Source organism: Gadus chalcogrammus, chromosome 13 (genome assembly GCF_026213295.1).
Source record: "Gadus chalcogrammus isolate NIFS_2021 chromosome 13, NIFS_Gcha_1.0, whole genome shotgun sequence".
NCBI classification, from domain to species: Eukaryota; Metazoa; Chordata; class Actinopteri; order Gadiformes; family Gadidae; genus Gadus; species Gadus chalcogrammus.
Genome location: NC_079424.1, coordinates 16,233,964 through 16,251,463, shown reverse-complemented (window position 1 = coordinate 16,251,463; position 17,500 = coordinate 16,233,964). Strand labels below are relative to the sequence as shown.

The following is a 17,500-nucleotide window of genomic DNA, read 5'->3' as shown; positions in this document are numbered from 1 at the left end:
TCCCAAACAGCAGACCAGAAGACCGCATTCTGCGTGTTCTGCCTTCAATGCCACTGTTTAGTATTTAGAATAATTATCTTGATTTGCAGAGCCAAAGAGCTTTTCAAAACGCACATTACCAAGTAGGCATACAAGGGCAGCAAAATAAATGTTATAAAATCAACAGGTCATCAGGCATAAAATATGACAGATAAAAACTATTTGGTTTAAAAAAAAAGAAAGAATTAAAGAAAGGAGCACCTACTGAGCCGACCTGATTTCCTTTTAGTGTCATCATTCGTTGCTCGGGAAGCCCTTAACCCTTGTCCACTCACATGCACCCCTGAGATGGGGAACTGGGGTTAGGGGGCCTGCGGGGGGTGAGTATGGAGGAGTGGTACCAACTCTATAATTAGAAGACACTCCAAAGCCTCCCATGTCCAGCGACTCCCCCTAGTCTCGCTAATGGCACCAATTTGTATTCACTGTCAGCTCTGATGGGCTCTCGGGCAGAGAGACGGTCTTATCACAGTACCTCCGGCTCCTATAGCCATCACTCTCTCTCTCTTTCTCCCCCTCCCTCCCTCCTGTTGTCTGCTGTACGGCCCTCGTCCTGATGGACAGGCAGGGGAGACCGGTGGAGTAAAGGGAGAGAGGGGTGGGGGGTGGGGGGGAAGGCGGGGGAGGTGTCAGCCCAGACACAACTGGAGGGAAAAATAAGGTTGTTTGGTGACGACGACACACATCGATCTTGTGACTGAGAACAGAACGGGCTCCGACTTGTCTTTTAGAATTGTGGTGGAACGGGCCAAACAGAGAGAAGGAGAGGAAACGATAGTCTAAACTGCACTGATCGTAGAAAACACAGGAGGTACTCTTAATTCAGCTTAAGCCCTGACCTCAAATCCATTTTGAGTCCATTCATGAAGTTGAAGGATAAGCTGGATCATATTTGACCAAACAGCCTTGTATGAGTCAACACCTACAAAAACACCGCCACCTTCAAGCTAGAGAGGACAAATGAAACAGGAAGAGAAGAGAAGAAGACCGCCGATGAGATACTCCCAAGACAGGCTGGATCTAATGGTGCACATCTGCACAAACACAGCTAAACGTGGCCTTCGTCAGCAGCGTCTGACTCCACGGCGACACATCCTGACCCCAATCACCCATCCTATTTATCCAACCGTCTAACGAATCCAACCCACTTCCGTAGGTTCACATGAGGTCATCTGTGTTTGGTCGCGGCAGCTGAAACAATTCTATTTTCCTTGGCAGGTGAATTGCGTTACAATCTCATGATTACCATCCGAGTTTAGATTTAGATATAGTCCTACTAGCTTGAAAGCCCACACAGAGAACCTGCCTGAGAGGGAACACAAGTTACACCTGGCGAGGATATCTCCTTCGCACATCTCGACATGTGTCATCGCTGACAGGCGGCTCCCATTTGTGATCAGAGCTGGCTTCCTTGCACGATATGGGAGTGTGTGAGCAATGCTCGTGTAGCGTCTATTCAAAACTATAAATAAAACGGTCGGCTTGTATTCCAGCCAAGCGTTTTAGCAGTTCACTGAAGTGGAATGTGATAAGGGATGTTTTCATTTGATCAGTTCTGAAAGCTGTGCTCGGATAAGTCATCCGTATTGGATTCATTTGTAGGCCTGTATTCAGAGGCCTATGACCAGAGGCCATTCGCAGCACTAGATATATGTCCATCTATATGCAAGAGACGGGATCACCAGCCCAGATGCCTGGTGATCCCACCTGTCACCAATGGGCCCGTTCCAGTCTGTCCTCCGTGGGATGAAAGCCCTGGTTTGAACCCGGCGCCGTGTGCTCAGTGAAGGGCTGCTTCTGTGTAATCTGGTCAGCAGCGCTGGGAGAATGCTGTGGTACGAGGCCAGGAGACGTGAGAAGGTCAAAGGTCAGCCGGCAGCAGCACTAGTAGCAGAAGTAGCGGTGGCGGCGGCGGTGCTTTATAACCTGGTTTAATCTGGGATTAGCTCAGGGTCAGGGTTATCTCTCCGGGTCTGAGTGGAATCAGCAAACAGGGATTGCCGGTGGTAAAGTGGCATTATGGGATGGCCTGTCCGGAATCCCAATGAAGCTGTGTATTCAACAGGGGAACACAAAGGGAAGTAGACTAGGTTTGTTTGTGTGAGGGTAAGTGTGTGTGTGTGTGTGTGTGTGTGTGTGTGTGTGTGTGTGTGTGTGTGTGTGTGTGTGTGTGTGTGTGTGTGTGTGTGTGTGTGTGTGTGTGTGTGTGTGTGTGTGTGTGTGTGTGTGTGTGTGTGTGTGTGTGTCTGTGTGTGTGTGTGTGTGTGAGTGTGTGCTTGTGTGTTTTTCTGCATGAGCAAGAGGGAAAGAGGTACATATTCAGGGAGGAAATATAAAGCAGAACAGAAACAGGCTCTCCTGTTTCTTCGGGCCATTTGGGGGCCCTACTAGCTCGGCCATCGCTATATCTATATACACATTTATTACACGGCTCTTCTCAATGCCGTAGAACGCTCTGTTCACTTGCATGGGCCCTTCACAACTTCCGCCGTTTCTAAGTATAATTGACGGCTGTCAAGGAAAGTGGATTTTTTTGCCGTCTTTTGAATCACTCCGCAAGTAGTCCGGTAACTTATACATTTCAGTGTATTTGGTTGCCAAGCGACGTCAACGTCTTTGGCGGACTGTTTCTCTGCTGATCAACACTACGAATGCTGGTAACAAAATCAATTGTAGAAAAGCCACACCGTGTGAAGTTATTTTTTCGTTTTGGCAAGTAGCCGTGTAATAAGTGGGATAATGTATAGAACGTCACCGGTCATTATCGGAAAAAATAAGCCCCGACAGGGCGGAGCAAGACACCTCCACTTCGCGTCGGTGACTGGTTCGCTCTGATAATGACCGCCTTTCTATACATTATCCCTTACTTCAGCCATCGATCTACATTCCTCACCCAGGAATATGCAATCCGTCTGGTTTTCTAATTGTGTTGATTCCAAAGTTAGAGTTAGTAAGTTAGTTAGCCACCAACACACACGCACCCATGCACGCATGAACATACACATACCCCCACACAACCACATGCACACACACCCACACAGACGCAGGGAGGAGATGGCGTGAGAGGGCGACATGGGGAACCCAGATGATTAGGTGATTACCTAAAGGCTTTGAGATGCAGCCATGTAGCCTGGAGGTAAAAGTCACTTGACTAAAAGAAAACAATTACTTTCTCTGATCTATCATCTTACTCTGGTTGGTCTCAGCTGTTTCAGGGGTGGGGGTGGGGGTTCGGAGGGTGGAACAACTGGTAAAACACATTGAGTGGACCAGAGTGTCCTTGGTCTGAATTATGTCCGATCTAAGAATGTTTTGAACCGCACGATGAATGATCAAACTCATAATTTGTTTTCACAGATCAATACTTAATGTTTGGGATTTTATAATAAATGTCAAACTTCTCTACACAGATCTATGAAACTTTTCACTTTACAAAAATACACAAAGGTCTCTTTCTCTGAAAGTCCCATCTGCAACACAGAACCACTTCAACCGAAAGCAGACCTCAAAGAGAATGCAGCGCAGCCTTGGAGATAACTAAAACAAGCAGTTCAAACTATTAAAAAACCTTTCTCTGTCTCTCTGTCTCTCTGTCTCTGTCTCTCTTTCTCTCTCTCTCTCTCTCTCTCTCTCTCTCTCTCTCTCTCTCTCTCTCTGGTGCATCCTTCGACACGCATCTCCAGCTCCACAGGACTCCCGGACAGCGGCTTAACGCTGCGACCTCGGGCCCCCCCCGTTTCAACGGCTCCTGTGGATACAAACACCTTGTTTGCCCAAGCAGCATGGGGCCGCAGTGTGGGAGGGCCGACGGTGACAGCGGCTTCCTGAGAGCCGTAGGAAGCCGGGGCCGTTGTGCAACAGTAGCCATTGTGGCCCTGCCCCAGCCTTCTCCCTCCCACGTGCCCTCCTGAGGCTCTGTCACTCTGGGCTGGCCTAGGTGGTGCAGACTCAGCGTTTGTCTCCCCCACACCCACGCTTCGAGGCGGGGCCATTGGACAAAACATTAAACTAAAAGAGTGGGACAGCAGGAAATCCACCAAACCGCCCCTGTTTTGTTGCCTTCCTCTCCTGAAGCCAGCCCTTCTGGATGGTCACCCTTCAGATCAGTCACAGCCAAGGGAGAGGCATGGGACGGTGATGGGGCTCTGTTATCCCTTCCATTGATAGAGGGGGAGATAGCATCAGTCGCGTTTAGAGAGCGCACCCTGATTCCCAGGCAGCGGGGACAGGAAGTGGGATTAGTGACTCCCTTTCAGACTTCAACTCAGGCTGAAAGTTGTCTTTGTCCTCCATCGGTGAGGGGTGGCTCATCTGAACTGAAGTCGCTTAGTTCTTATGTAAGCAGGGGCTGGTGTTTTCGGCAGCGTGATGCAGTGGTCTCTGGTCCCCTCCACTAAGGATCAAGCCTCAGCACGGGTCGATGGCACATCTCTGAAACGCTGTGCGTTACCATGGGTACGGCAGGTCACAAGGTTAACCCTTCTCGCATTTGGAGCGATAACACCTTCCCCGGGGTGGCGGGCATCAGCTGGGGGCCACGAAGAGTCACGAAGCAGACACCAGCGAGCCGGTGGCTCCCGTGATGGTTTGAGCTGGCCTGGACGTTAGCCATGGTTGATTTAAGAGGCCTTTCTCCGCTCCTTGCCCCTTATCCTCTTATGGAGAATCAACGAGATAATAGGTTACATTCTCAGGACGTAAGGCGCTCCATCTGGTGTGCCGCACCTTGCCCTTGACAGACCAACGACAGACTGGGGCTGTTCCTATGGGGTTCAACTGGAGCATTTAAAGCCTAATCATTTAATTCAATAAAACTCTCTGCCACTTTCACTTTAGTGATTTAAATCAGATTAGTTCACTTTGAAGGCTGAATTAGTTGCAGATATAATGACTGATTAAACTTCTTCATTCATATCCTTCACTATGTGTCAAGATGGTATTCATCCTTTATCTGTGCTAGCGAACTACATTTAGTTTTGGGCCGTGCTCCGTTGTCATGTAAGGTAGAGTTGGAGATTTGACAAGGGAGGGAGGGAGAGTGTGTGTGTGTGTGTGTGTGTGTGTGTGTGTGTGTGTGTGTGTGTGTGTGTGTGTGTGTGTGTGTGTGTGTGTGTGTGTGTGTGTGTGTGTGTGTGTGTGTGTGTGTGTGTGTGCGTGTCTGTGTGTGTGTGTGTGTGTTTGGTGTTGGTGATGGTGGTGGGGGTTGGGTGGAGGGGGGGGGGGGGGGTCACTGAGTTTACCAAGCCGATTTAGCCATCCCAGTTTGTCACTGGTAATCTCCATGAAGCAAACAGAGTGATAAAGGCTGGCTGATAGCCGCGGGACATGGGTAGAGCGAGCATAACGAAGAGCTTGACGGGAAGGGTGAGAGAGAAAGAGTGCTAGGTGAGAGAGCGAGAGAGGGGTTCGGGGGGGTTGCGCTTTCTCAGACGGATCGGACCCAAAATATCCATGACATGCACGCACACACACCTATCTACTGCAGCACAACGGCAGCACAAACAGTCTTAGAAATGTCCGTACAATGGAAGCATTAAAAACAACATGATCATTTCGTATCACATATAATTTGATGAATACAGTTCAACAATGTCCGCGCTTAACCTATGAGGACAGAGCGAAGACAAATGGAGGGGGTAAAAAACAAACGTATGCATGTTTTTCCTTTAAGGATCACAGCAGAAGGAAAGCAAGACTCGTGTGAAAGGTTCACATCGCCACTGCGCCCCCGGTACGCATCCTGTTGGTGTTTGCTTTGGCTACTTCATCCGAGTCTTTTCCCTTTACAATACCCAGTATGGCTCTTAAAACAATTTGTGACCATTTAATTTAATTTTCAACCCTGGAAATGTGCTTTTTACATCAGCGGTGCTGTCTCCAGCCCCAAGCCAAAACATTCATTACAGAAAGGGGCTTTCTCCCCAGCGCTTCTTGTGGAGTCTGAAACTCCTCTGACATCTCCAGGGGCCTCCAACCACCACCCAGGTACTGGGTTTCTTCTCAGATACTCCGACAAAGATGTTGTCTGTCGACATGCATTTGATAATGAGCCATCGAAATGGTGCTTTTGTTGACAATGTCGCCAACGTTAATCTAGGCAATACACTTTGGATGTTCAAAACAGCAACATCTTGCATAAAGAACTTTGTGATGTGTAATGGGTCACATGAGTCAAAGTGCTTACAGTTTGTGTGTGTATGTATATGTAGATGACGTATGGAGTTTTTCCCACAGAAGAAAAGGGAAAGTCTTTCTTTTGATAAATGTACTTATTGTAAGTTGCTTTGGATAGAAGTGTTTGCTAAATGCCCTAAATGTTAATGTAAGTAATAAAGAGGATCAAAGTGCTGAGCATGGACCATAAAAATACAATATTTGTAAAAGCTGACTCTCTCTCTATGTCACTCTCTCTGTCTCTCCCTCTGTCACTCTCTGTCTCTCTCTCCCTCTCTGTATGTATCTCTCTCTGTCTCTCTCTCTCTATGTCACTCTCTCTGTCTCTTCCTCTCTCTCTCTCTCTCTCTCTCTCTCTCTCTCTCTCTCTCTCTCTCTCTCTCTCTCTCTCTCTCTCTCTCTCTCTCTCTCTCTCTCTCTCTCTCTCTCTCTCTCTCTCTCTCTCTCTCTCTCTCTCTCTCTCTCCCTCTCTCCCTCTCTCTCTCTCTCTCTCTCTCGGGATGAGTGCAACCGCTTCGGCACTTAGATCGATTCTTTCAATCTCTTCACACCAGCTTGTGTGCTTCTGCTCTTTGGGGCGAAGGCCGCGACTACCTGTCTGATTGAAGGGTCTGCTCTCGGGTCGTTACGGCAACATCTGTAGCAGGCCAGCTGTCACCTCCCCTCATCACTTGATTGCCCCTCAGCCCTCTCTGTCCCGACGGTCGCAGTCTCAAAGTGACCTTGATGGATTCATCTCAGCTGCCAATCATTGATTACTAGTCCGTTTTACATATTAACACATTAACGTGTACGGGGCTTAGGGGCTCACCCGCAACCCCATCAAACCCTTCCAATGTTCGATCAATATAACTCCCCCTGCAAAAACACAGTTTGAGTGGCTATTAAAGAACATTGCCCCTTAGGGAGGCACAAGAAGGTTTAAGGTTGACAGTAAATCAAACTGACAACAGAGTAGCACACAACAACCCCCACTATTAAAACCAAGATGCATCAACTTGGCCTGGATAGGCCTGATTGGCCTAAAATATTGTCTCTGTGTGTCCCCTCCAGCTGGCATGAGGAGATAATGGGGTTGGACACGTGTGTGGTGACCGCTCCAAATATAAGACTCCAAACAACAGCCATATCCAAAGGTGGTTGTTGGTGTGGCATCGAAACAGAAAGGGTTAGTCTTTAGAGGCCAGAAGTCAGTTAAAGTTCCTTGTTGTTGAAAGACTATAGCCCAATAGAGCGGTCGACCAAAGTCCACTCCAGAAATGGTGATCATAAGGCAACTATTAATTAATCACAACCTTATCGTGATGAGTTATTGAGTGCCAGCATGTAACACCATATCATAACCCTGATCCCCATCCTGATTCTTGGTGAGTCTCTTTAACAACAGAGTCCAGGGTGAATCCCAGCCGGGCTTGTTTCTCCAATACACCTAAAAGCTTGACGGCAGGTCAGTTTTTTCTCACTCAAAACATCGACCAATAGTGTCGCACCTCTCTGACTCCAATCAGGTGCCCCTACCCCCTCCTCCTCCCCCTTCTCCCTCCTCCTCCTCCTCCCCTTCCCGACACGTTGCTGAGTGCATCAATCCATCCGCCTTATCTCATCCTAATGGCGAAGACGGCTTCAGAATCCGCCAGCAGCCACAATCTCCTGGTTGGCGCCACAGTGCAAGCCGAGGTCATCGCCTTACCCCCACTCTCCCAGCGCTGAGATACAGACCCCCCCCCCCCCCCCCCCCCCCCCCCTCCAGATCACTCTTCTTCTGCCTCGTGGTCCCGCTTCCCTCCAGATTAACTAGGTTCATGCTCCTGTCTCTCCTCAAAGTGGTATAATATATATCCATACCCGTGTCTTTTTATCGTCTTAAAACATAGGAAGCTCATGTTTCGTACCTGGTACATTCACGCCATCATCCCCCCCCCCCCCCCCCCCATGATGCGCAATAGCCTCGCCACGAACCCACGCTGCTTTTTTTTTTTTTTCAATGGACCACAAAAGAGACTTTTTTAACTTTGTGTTGAAATGGAGGACATGCCAACCAATCCACTGTCATGAGTCATGACTCTTAGCAGCACAACAGTAAACAGCAGGGAGTGTGCAGTGGATGGGGGGGGCATATTTTAGATGAAAGAGGTGGAATAGACCAGAGGTTCTATACAGAGAGTTCACTGTAGAACACATTCCCTTCTAAGGCCTCGTACAATGTATATCCCTGTGAAGCAAGAAGAAGAGGAAGACAGACTGTTTAGTGTGAGGGGTTATTGGTTGGTCTGCTGGAGCCGGATTTCTTAATAGCTCTTAATTCATCTAGCTGCCATTTTTGTTACTGGGTGGGTAATGGTAAAATGCATTCTGAACACGACTGGAGTGGAAAAATAGAAATATAGATCCAAAGATTCAAGATGTTTCCACCAAACTAACCAATATGAACACCCGGTGAAAGAGGTCAATTTGTCATTATAAACCAAAGAAAATTACTTTGCAAACTATAAAACACATGGCATGATGAATAATATGTAATGATGAATGAATAACACCAATCCAAGCCAATCCTCATATTTGCCTCTATTCCCAATAACACGCTCCCTTTTCGTCTGCTTGTTTAAAGTTAAAATTCAATACTCTACCATATGCCTCCGGTGACATCCACACACTCACACACACACACACACACACACACACACACACACACACACACACACACACACACACACACACACACACACACACACACACACACACACACACACACACACACACACACACAAACTGTTAAATCTGCAGACAGCTTGACAGCTGTAGAAAAAATAAAATGGCTTCGCTGAAATCAACCCTCTGCCTTTCCCCCCATGAGATTATTTTAATGGCCAGCCAGCCCTGGGTTTAAGTCTGCTTGCCACACCTGACTGCCTTGACATTTGACTGACAGGCAGGAGATCTCAGTACACGCGCCTGAAGGCCAGACTCCTCAGGTGTCCTGGATTCTTACTGGTGCTTAATGGGCAGAGGAACTAAAGCCGGAAGTAGAGATTAAGAAGAGGCTAAAAACAGCTTTTGTTTTGGTGCTAATACCATGATGACAAGTTGTAGAGTTTTCAGCAACACTTTGACCAGTAGTTAGCGGTTCCATCTCATGACAGCCATACCAGCTACTTTTACCACAACATGTAGACTGGAAATGGTTTGTGTGTGTGTGTGTGTGTGTGTGTGTTTGTGTGTGTGTGTGTGTGTGTGTGTGTGTGTGTGTGTGTGTGTGTGTGTGTGTGTGTGTGTGTGTGTGTGTGTGTGTGTGTGTGTGTGTGTGTGTGTGTGTGTGTGTGTCTGTGTGTGTGTCTATGTGTGTATATGTGTTAGTGTGTCTGTTTGCGCGCGTGCGTTGTGTGATTGTATGTGTGTCTGCATGTGTATTCATGTGTGTGTGTGTGTGTGTGTGTGCGTGTGTGTGTGTGTGTGTGTGTGTGTGTGTGTGTGTGTGTGTGTGTGTGAAGCTGGGGGGCAAGACAAATGAGGGGAAAAACGAAAGAGGAACTGCATTGAAATAATGACATCGATTATTCCCTTCCACAGCCATCGTTAACACACCTCAGAGAAGGATCTGGCTCTGCCCAGCAGTGACCACCCCGACTGGGCACACAGCTTGTATCCGAGGGCCGAGCTTAACGGATTCCCCGCCGCCCACCAAACATAACCCCAAACCCCAGGTCCCCTGTGTTCCAGTGATTACCACGGCATGCTAGTGTTGCAGCTGGTTAAGCTATATTATGGTCCGATGCTTGTTGACAATTCTACATCAGTTTAATTTGCAGAAGGGGCAGATCCACGGCTGAGTAGTCTAACGTCTCGAAGGGCCTCTCGGGACATAATCGACAGGTGTAAATGCCAAGCCTCTGCCTGGATTACCCCTGATACATCACCCCACCCCCTGTGTTTCTGAAAAACATTTTAATTGACGGGGCAATTAGGCAAGACAAGTCAAAACAGAGTACACCCTCTGAATCCTCTTGTGGGAGGATACGAATAATCTGCTTCCTGCGGCAAATTCATCTCAAGAATGCAAAGTATTCTTCTGAGGCGTGTGGTTTAAGTTGCTGTCGATGCTAGCACGTTGGAAACAAAGGATGCGTGAATAACACAGGTAGTGATGTTAAAGTGTGGACCATCACCAGGGGAAATAACCGCACACGCCTCATGGTTTTACTTTGCAACTACATAACCATGGCAGTCATGCCTTGGGATTGAATAGCTTTTAAAGAGACACAACTCGAAATAAAGAGATCATGGCCAAACCCTTTGAATATACAGGACATGGATGTAGAACTAATTTCTCTGTCTCTTCCGGCCCTATTCCAGAGACGGAATATAACATGGTAGTCATTTGTGAGGCACGATTCTGGTATATGCACACCCCCATGGAAAAATTCACCGATAGAAAGAGGCTTGACATGTAACGCTCCACAGGTCTGGAAGTGATTCATTGCCAGTGAGGACTTGTTTAACACATAGTGTATCAAAGGCCTCTTTTTAATTTCCTAACAAGCTATGAGGGATGAAGTGGGGACCAGGGCTGTGGCTTCGAGTTACACTGAACCTGCAGCGACCTTCAGGGCCATGGAGCCATTCTTAACACCAGCGGCACACTATTGCACATTTCCACCTTATGTAACATATTAAAAAACGTCCTTTTGGTGAGCGACGCGATGTGAAATAAAGGCACGCTGGGGCAGCACATGTGCTTTCAAAAAAATATCTATCTTTCTTCAGCCCCCTGTGGAGGCAGGAAGACAGTGTGAAGCACTTAATCAAACAGGAAGGCTGCGTAGGTGTCAACGGTGAACACTGGACGGCCCGCCCGCCTCCTGGGGCCGCGGAGACAGGGGCTATAATTATGACAATGGTCGCGTCAACATGCATCTCCGTAGATATGAAAGCGGCTATCAACGGAGAAAAATAACCACTTACCAATTACTGGACGATATGTTCTGAAAACAAGATGAAATGCTTTGACGGGTACAACCATCTGATATTTTAAACGCGTGTGCGATTGACGGGAGTCATGACAGCTCCTTTCAGAGCTGAGTGTGAGCTTCCTCTCAGGGAGAGTTCAATCAAAGCAGATGTTCGTGACATCTCAGGGAGAAGCTATTGGCACGAATCTCTAGCAATGGTGCTAAGAGAGAAAACAAGTTGACTAGAGGTACATAAAAGATCGTTCCTTGATCTAGGTTCTGGGTATACAGTGTTGAAGTTTGCCGACAACATGATGATTTCAATTCATTATTGTGACACAAATAAACATTTGGTCCTGGTTTCGATTGTAAAGCAAGCTTATATGATCAAATAAAACCGTCATAAACTATGACGCTAATTGCTGACATGTTTTTCATAGCACCGGATTTTGTTGCCGTTTTGTGTTAATCTCCCTCAAAAGATTCCCCTTCTGTTTTCCTAGTATACTGTCAGAGCCATGCAAAGTGTAAGAAGTAGGGCCATCATTTCGTCATATCTGGCTTGTGAAGGAAAAGCACATTTTGCCAAAGCCGTCTCTTAAGGTTGTCAGCGTTTGACTTTTTTCCAGCATTTTGAAAGGGGGGGGGGGGGGGGGGGGAAGGGGAAAGGAGGCCTTGAAACTGTGCATGCTTCCTAGTGTCAGGAGACACCCGGCTGTAGAAAGACCTGATTGGCTGACAGAATGGACCTGGACTGTAATGGGACGACTTTAACTAAATTGATTTCAAACCCTAACCAACCCTCCCATACCTCAGCAACAGTCCAAAAGGCATTTCCACGGCAACAAGCATACACGGTTGTTGATCAAAGCCAAACCAAGCCTTACCTCAAACGACGCAGCACTATGTCCTTGGGTTGGCCTATCATGTTCCCCTTTGTATGACACAATCTTTAACCTTGAGCTCAGACATTGAAATTCTCCCTCCAGTGCATGACCATAACATGTATATGGGGTTGAGGGGGATTTCTGGAAAATTGGCACAATGCACAATCACAAGGAGAAAACAAACAGAATTGTGCTGTTGATTTCATAACCATTTCCACACACAACAGCAAGTCCCAAAATCGCCCTGGAGATTAAACCCACACAACACACACCAACCCCTGACGACGCTGTGTGCCCGTGTGACGGCAGCCTTTGCGTCGGTGCGATGCGGCAGTTCATTCCGCGGCGGTTTCCATGCATCCCGCCGGCCCCCAGAGTGTCATTAAAACCTTTGCTGCTCACCTCGCCGGCATCTTGCTCCGCGCTGCTAATTAGTTCCGATCAATTACCCTCGCTTAAAGCCCGCTTCCAGGTTTAAGAAAACAGGAAGACCCCCCCCCCCCCCCCCCACCCACCCTTGCTCTTTTTTTTGCGCTGCTCTTTCAAACGAGGATCTCGGGGTTGGGTTGAAGCTAGTGAGGCGAGGGTTGTTGTTCCTGCCCGGGGGCCTGGGCTAAACACCCGTCATTTACTGTGGGGCCCGGGGGACTAGAAGAGCCCCTATTCACCATGGACCCCCTAATCCCACGTGCACCGTGCGCCAGATAACAGGAAGGATTATCCCACTTCGTCGTAAGCGTTTACCTCCGATCGTTGGCTGTGATATGGAGCCACACGTTACTTTCTTCATTCCCGGTTCATGAATCAAAGTGGTTAACATTATCATTCAGTTTGTAAGCCCATACAAACCAATCTGAATAGGTTGTTTTGTCCAATAATGCCCACAAATGAACATATCCACAAGTTTGGGCAAGCTGACCAGACTGAGGTGTGCAGTGAGAATTTTGAGAGTAGATTGTGGCTGCATTTTAGGCAGTTTGATCATTCTGAATGTTGAGCAAGTCTATAATTCATGATGGTTAGTGTAGGAGGGCATTTCGTGTGTATTCATTTGCATTGGACAAAACAAAGATACTTGGATTAGCTAAACACTCGCTTGAAATATAATGGATGTCAAAAGATCCCCAAATGGCGAATTTTGGGAAGTGCTTATTCTTGGAGAGGGCTGATTGGACTGATCTGAACATGAACAAAGTCAGCATTAACCTCTATACAAACTAGACAAATCCTTTAGGAAGCCTTAATGCAAGCTTAGCTTGGTGGTTAATAATGTATGGACAACTTGACACACTGCAGCTGAACAGAGATAAAGAGACAGTGCATGCCTTCCATTGTCCACATTTTCTGTCCAACGATTCAGCCTGACGATTCAGCCCGATTCAGCCAGGCCACATTCAGCCTGTGGCCTGGTCTCTAAACTGCAAAGCCTCATCTGCTACCAGTCAATGCGCCTTGTGAATGTGTGTGTGTGATTGTGTGCTTGTGTGTGTGTTTGTGTGTGTGTGTGTGTGTGTGTGTGTGTGTGTGTGTGTGTGTGTGTGTGTGTGTGTGTGTGTGTGTGTGTGTGTGTGTGTGTGTGTGTGTGTGTGTTTGTGTGTGTGTGTGTGATATTTCATGTATGTGTGCGTGTCTGTGTGTGTGTGTGTGTGTGTGTGTGTGTGTGTGTGTGTGTGTGTGTGTGTGTGTGTGTGTGTGTGTGTGTGTGTGTGTGTGTGTGTGTGTGTGTGTAAAATTATCTAGACTGTAAACCATGAGAGACACTCAAGAGTATGGAAGTAAAGTGGTAGGAGTGAAACCCTAGTCGTTCACCTCTCTCTCTCCCTCTCTCTCCCTCCCTCCCACTCTCTCTCTGCCCCGCTCTCCCATCCTGGACGCTAGCCTTGTTGTCTCCTCGGAGAAAGGAAATGCAAAGCAGGCTGCCCTGAGAACTCTGGGAAACGCCGCAGGACGTCCCGCGGGGCGCGGGATGGGGAGGAGGGATTAAATACGGCCCCTCAGGTCCACACAGTAAAGTGGCAATAAAGTATTCATTTACCTCCATTGAGCAGCAAAACAAGCAGCCCGTCTTAAGGAGTCAAAGGAGGCTGAATACACACAGGGACCCCTGCCCAGCTCCCCGCCCCCCACCTTCACCCCCACCGCCACCATCCCAACCACCACCAGCATCTTCTATTTCATGATTTACAAAACAACAGGACGACTTAGATGACTTCAGGTATGCATGTAGTTCAGTGAGGGTGGGGGGGGGACATAAGCTTATGAGGTCGAGAGAGCAGTTGTGGCTATCTAACATCATAATCCACGGTGCTTTTGGTTTGCCACAGACACACAACCACACACACACACACACACACACACACACACACACACACACACACACGGTCCGCTGTTGACCTGGCTCTGTGCCAGCATGGGGTTCGAGTGAGTTATAAAAACAAGCCTACTCCCTGACTTAGTCTATCCATCTCTCTTTCTCTATCTCGCTCGCTCTTGCTCCACCCTCTCTCTCTCTCTCTCTCTCTCTCTCTCTCTCTCTCTCTCTCTCTCTCTCTCTCTCTCTCTCTCTCCCTCTCCCTCTCTCTCTATCTCTTTCTCTTTCTCTCCACCCTCTCTATTCCCCTCTCTCTCGCCCCTCTCTCTCTTTCCGCCCGCTCTCTCATCCCCAAACATCATTTTTCGCCCTCATTCTAAACAGCTGTCTTACCCTCGGCGGGCCCGGCGCCTTCTCGGTCCTCTCGCTCCTCGCTCTCCCCGCTCCTCCAGAACCCTGCGGTCGAGGGAGCACAGGAGGCACGGCAGGGGCCGACCCGGGGCCGACCCGGGGCCGACACAGGGCCCGCGGGGGGGCCGTGCGGGGCATTCATCACCCGGCGGAGAAGAAAAGAGCGGTGCCACTTGTGACGGCCACCCCCGGGTCTCTCAGGGAGTGAATGAACTCCATGTGGACCGGGGGGCTAACCTACACACACACAAACGCCCTATAGCCCCCCCCCCCCCCCCCCACTATAGGTGTGTGGGAGACACCAAACAGAGGGGACCCGGGTTGGGGGTAGGGGGGTGATTCCTCTGACTTCCCCCTTTTCTCCTCCTCCTCCTCCCCCTCCTCCTCCTCTTTCCTGGAGGAGAGAAAGAAGAGGCGACGTCGTAGGAGGACATCTGGAAGAATGGAGAACCTCCACGACACCCAAACAGGAGTAGAGGGAGTAGAAGAAGAACAAAACAAAAAGCGACGGCGAAGGCGGGGCGAGCGCACGAAAGGGATCCCTCCCCTCCGCAGTGCACATACCAATTAACACCCCCCCCCGCCCACAGGGGCAGGGGGGGGGGTGTGGGGAGGGGCAGCAATAGATGGGAGGAGGAGGGTGGGCTGGGGGTGGGGTTACATCAGCATTTCAATCAGTGAAACCTTTACGCCGCGACAAAGGCATCAAGGCGTACGCCCTGTAACCCGGCAGGGGCCCCGCGTGGGCCGAGCGCGTCACATTGGGGTCCGCAGCCCCGAAGACCGCCCCGCTTCCTCCTCACACAGCGCAACGCAACGTAACCCCCCCGTAACACCCACCACCACCCACACCTCCCGGGGGGGGGGAGGGGGGGGGGGCGTGTCATGAGAAGACTCAATCCCAGAAATGCATTCATCTTTTGTTTCGAATCCATGCCCTGCCAAGTTATTTTTGTCAAACGCCGTGTCTTTGTCAACCACGGTTCAGATCTCAGTTTCTCACCAGCCCTGATTTGATATTTTATGCCGGGCGTTACAATACAAGTGAGCGAGCGGGTAAGATGAGATGCTTTTGTTGAAGTTATGAATACGTTTAGAAAAGCTGCCACCAGTGCCGCCAGGCCATCCATCAAAAGAGGAGCGGCGGGGTTTGAAGTCGGGTCTGGGGGGTTGTCCACATCCATTGAGGTGCTCCACCAAACGGCGGGGAGAGCATGCGGATGAATAAATAAATCTGATCTTGTTTTATCATGTCTGGGAACACAATACCGGGCCCCTGTAGAGGAGTACAATCATAAACTCTCCCCAGCTCAACCCATCTTTATTTCTTATCTTGATACACCATCTCTGGCTCTGTTCCACCTCTCTCTGGCCCTGTCTCTCTTCTCTCGCTTTAATTCAATCCCAAGACAAGCGGCTCCACACCGCAACAGTAAAATGCTAATAAAAAAGAGAGGGATGAATCCATCACGTTTTGGATCAGAAGAGCCAAACTCATTTTATATCTCGGGGGGAAGGGGGAGAGGGATTTGGTTTGAGGTGGTGCGTTTAATCCACCGGGAATATCATTCTAGCTGACATGTTAATCTGCCTGCAACAGAAACACTGAGAGCTAAGAATACATGTTGAGTTGAGCCCGCCTGCAACCTGTTTATCCGGTCGCTGCTAAAGCCCTGTTTCCACAGCTGAGTAATAAGGCATAAATCCCCCAGGAAGTCTTAATTGTGCCACCTTGTGAAAGGCCAAACCTTCAGGGGTGAAGGTGTGTCTGTGTGTGTGTTTTTTTTTGTTTTGTTTGTGTGTGTAAATAGCGTGGTCCCTAGGCTTGCATGATGAAAATACAAGCCAAGACACAAAAATGTTTGGATAATTCGCTCTGGAACCTTTCATATGGTGTATTCGTAAGTGTTTGTGTGTGTGTGTGTGTGTGTGTGTGGGTGTGGGTGTGGGTGTGGGTGTGGGTGTGGGTGTGTGTGAGTGTGTGTGAGTGTATGTGTGTGTGTGTGTGTGTGTGTGTGTGTGTGTGTGTGTGTGTGTGTGTGTGTGTGTGTGTGTGTGTGTGTGTGTGTGTGTGTGTGTGTGTGTGTGTGAAACGATGCATGGCAAGCGGTATTGATAAATAGAATCCCACACAAACCCATTGACACTCCAGTGCATTCCTCAAATCAAGCTCTTCCAGTTGATAGGAAAAATCCTCTAGAAACAGTACTGTTAGGTTATCACTGCTAGTTAGTAGGGAGCCCCTCGCTCTATCCTCTCCACTGGTCTGGTGTTGTTCCCAGTCTGCTGAGGGAGACGCTGCACTGGGAGCTCAGAGAGCTCTGGTCAGGCCGGCATGTCCCGACACGGACCCGGAGCCCGGTACAGTCAACACTTTGTTCGCCGCCTCCCCTCCGCAGGGAGGAACCGGCTCGGGTGTCTGACGGGTCGCACCGCGGCAGGGCCCGGGGGGAACAGAGACGGTAACCCGAGTCCGGGGGACGGCCCCTGGGTGTGTCGCCGGAGCCCGGAGAGGGGACACCGCCACCAGCACCACCAGTGGACGGGGAATGGCTTCCCCTTTCTCTCATGGACGTATCACGGAGTCTCACCGCCGCGCCAAGAATCCCAAGCGCCCCGGCTCAGCCTGAGAATAGGACGAGCGAAGGGCAGTACGGCGTCCGCGCCAGGGACTCGGGCGTTCAAAGGCGGAGCGCTGTTTAAATTTAGATGGCCGTCCTGTCACCTTCCCT

General features: G+C 49.2%; 1 protein-coding gene across 1 annotated transcript in view; it reads right to left on the bottom strand.

Annotated features, from left to right (window-relative positions):
- Positions 1-17,500, bottom strand: part of LOC130402393 (semaphorin-3F-like) — a 63,326-nt gene that overhangs the window by 36,016 nt on the left and 9,810 nt on the right. The gene's annotated exons all lie outside the window — the stretch shown is intronic.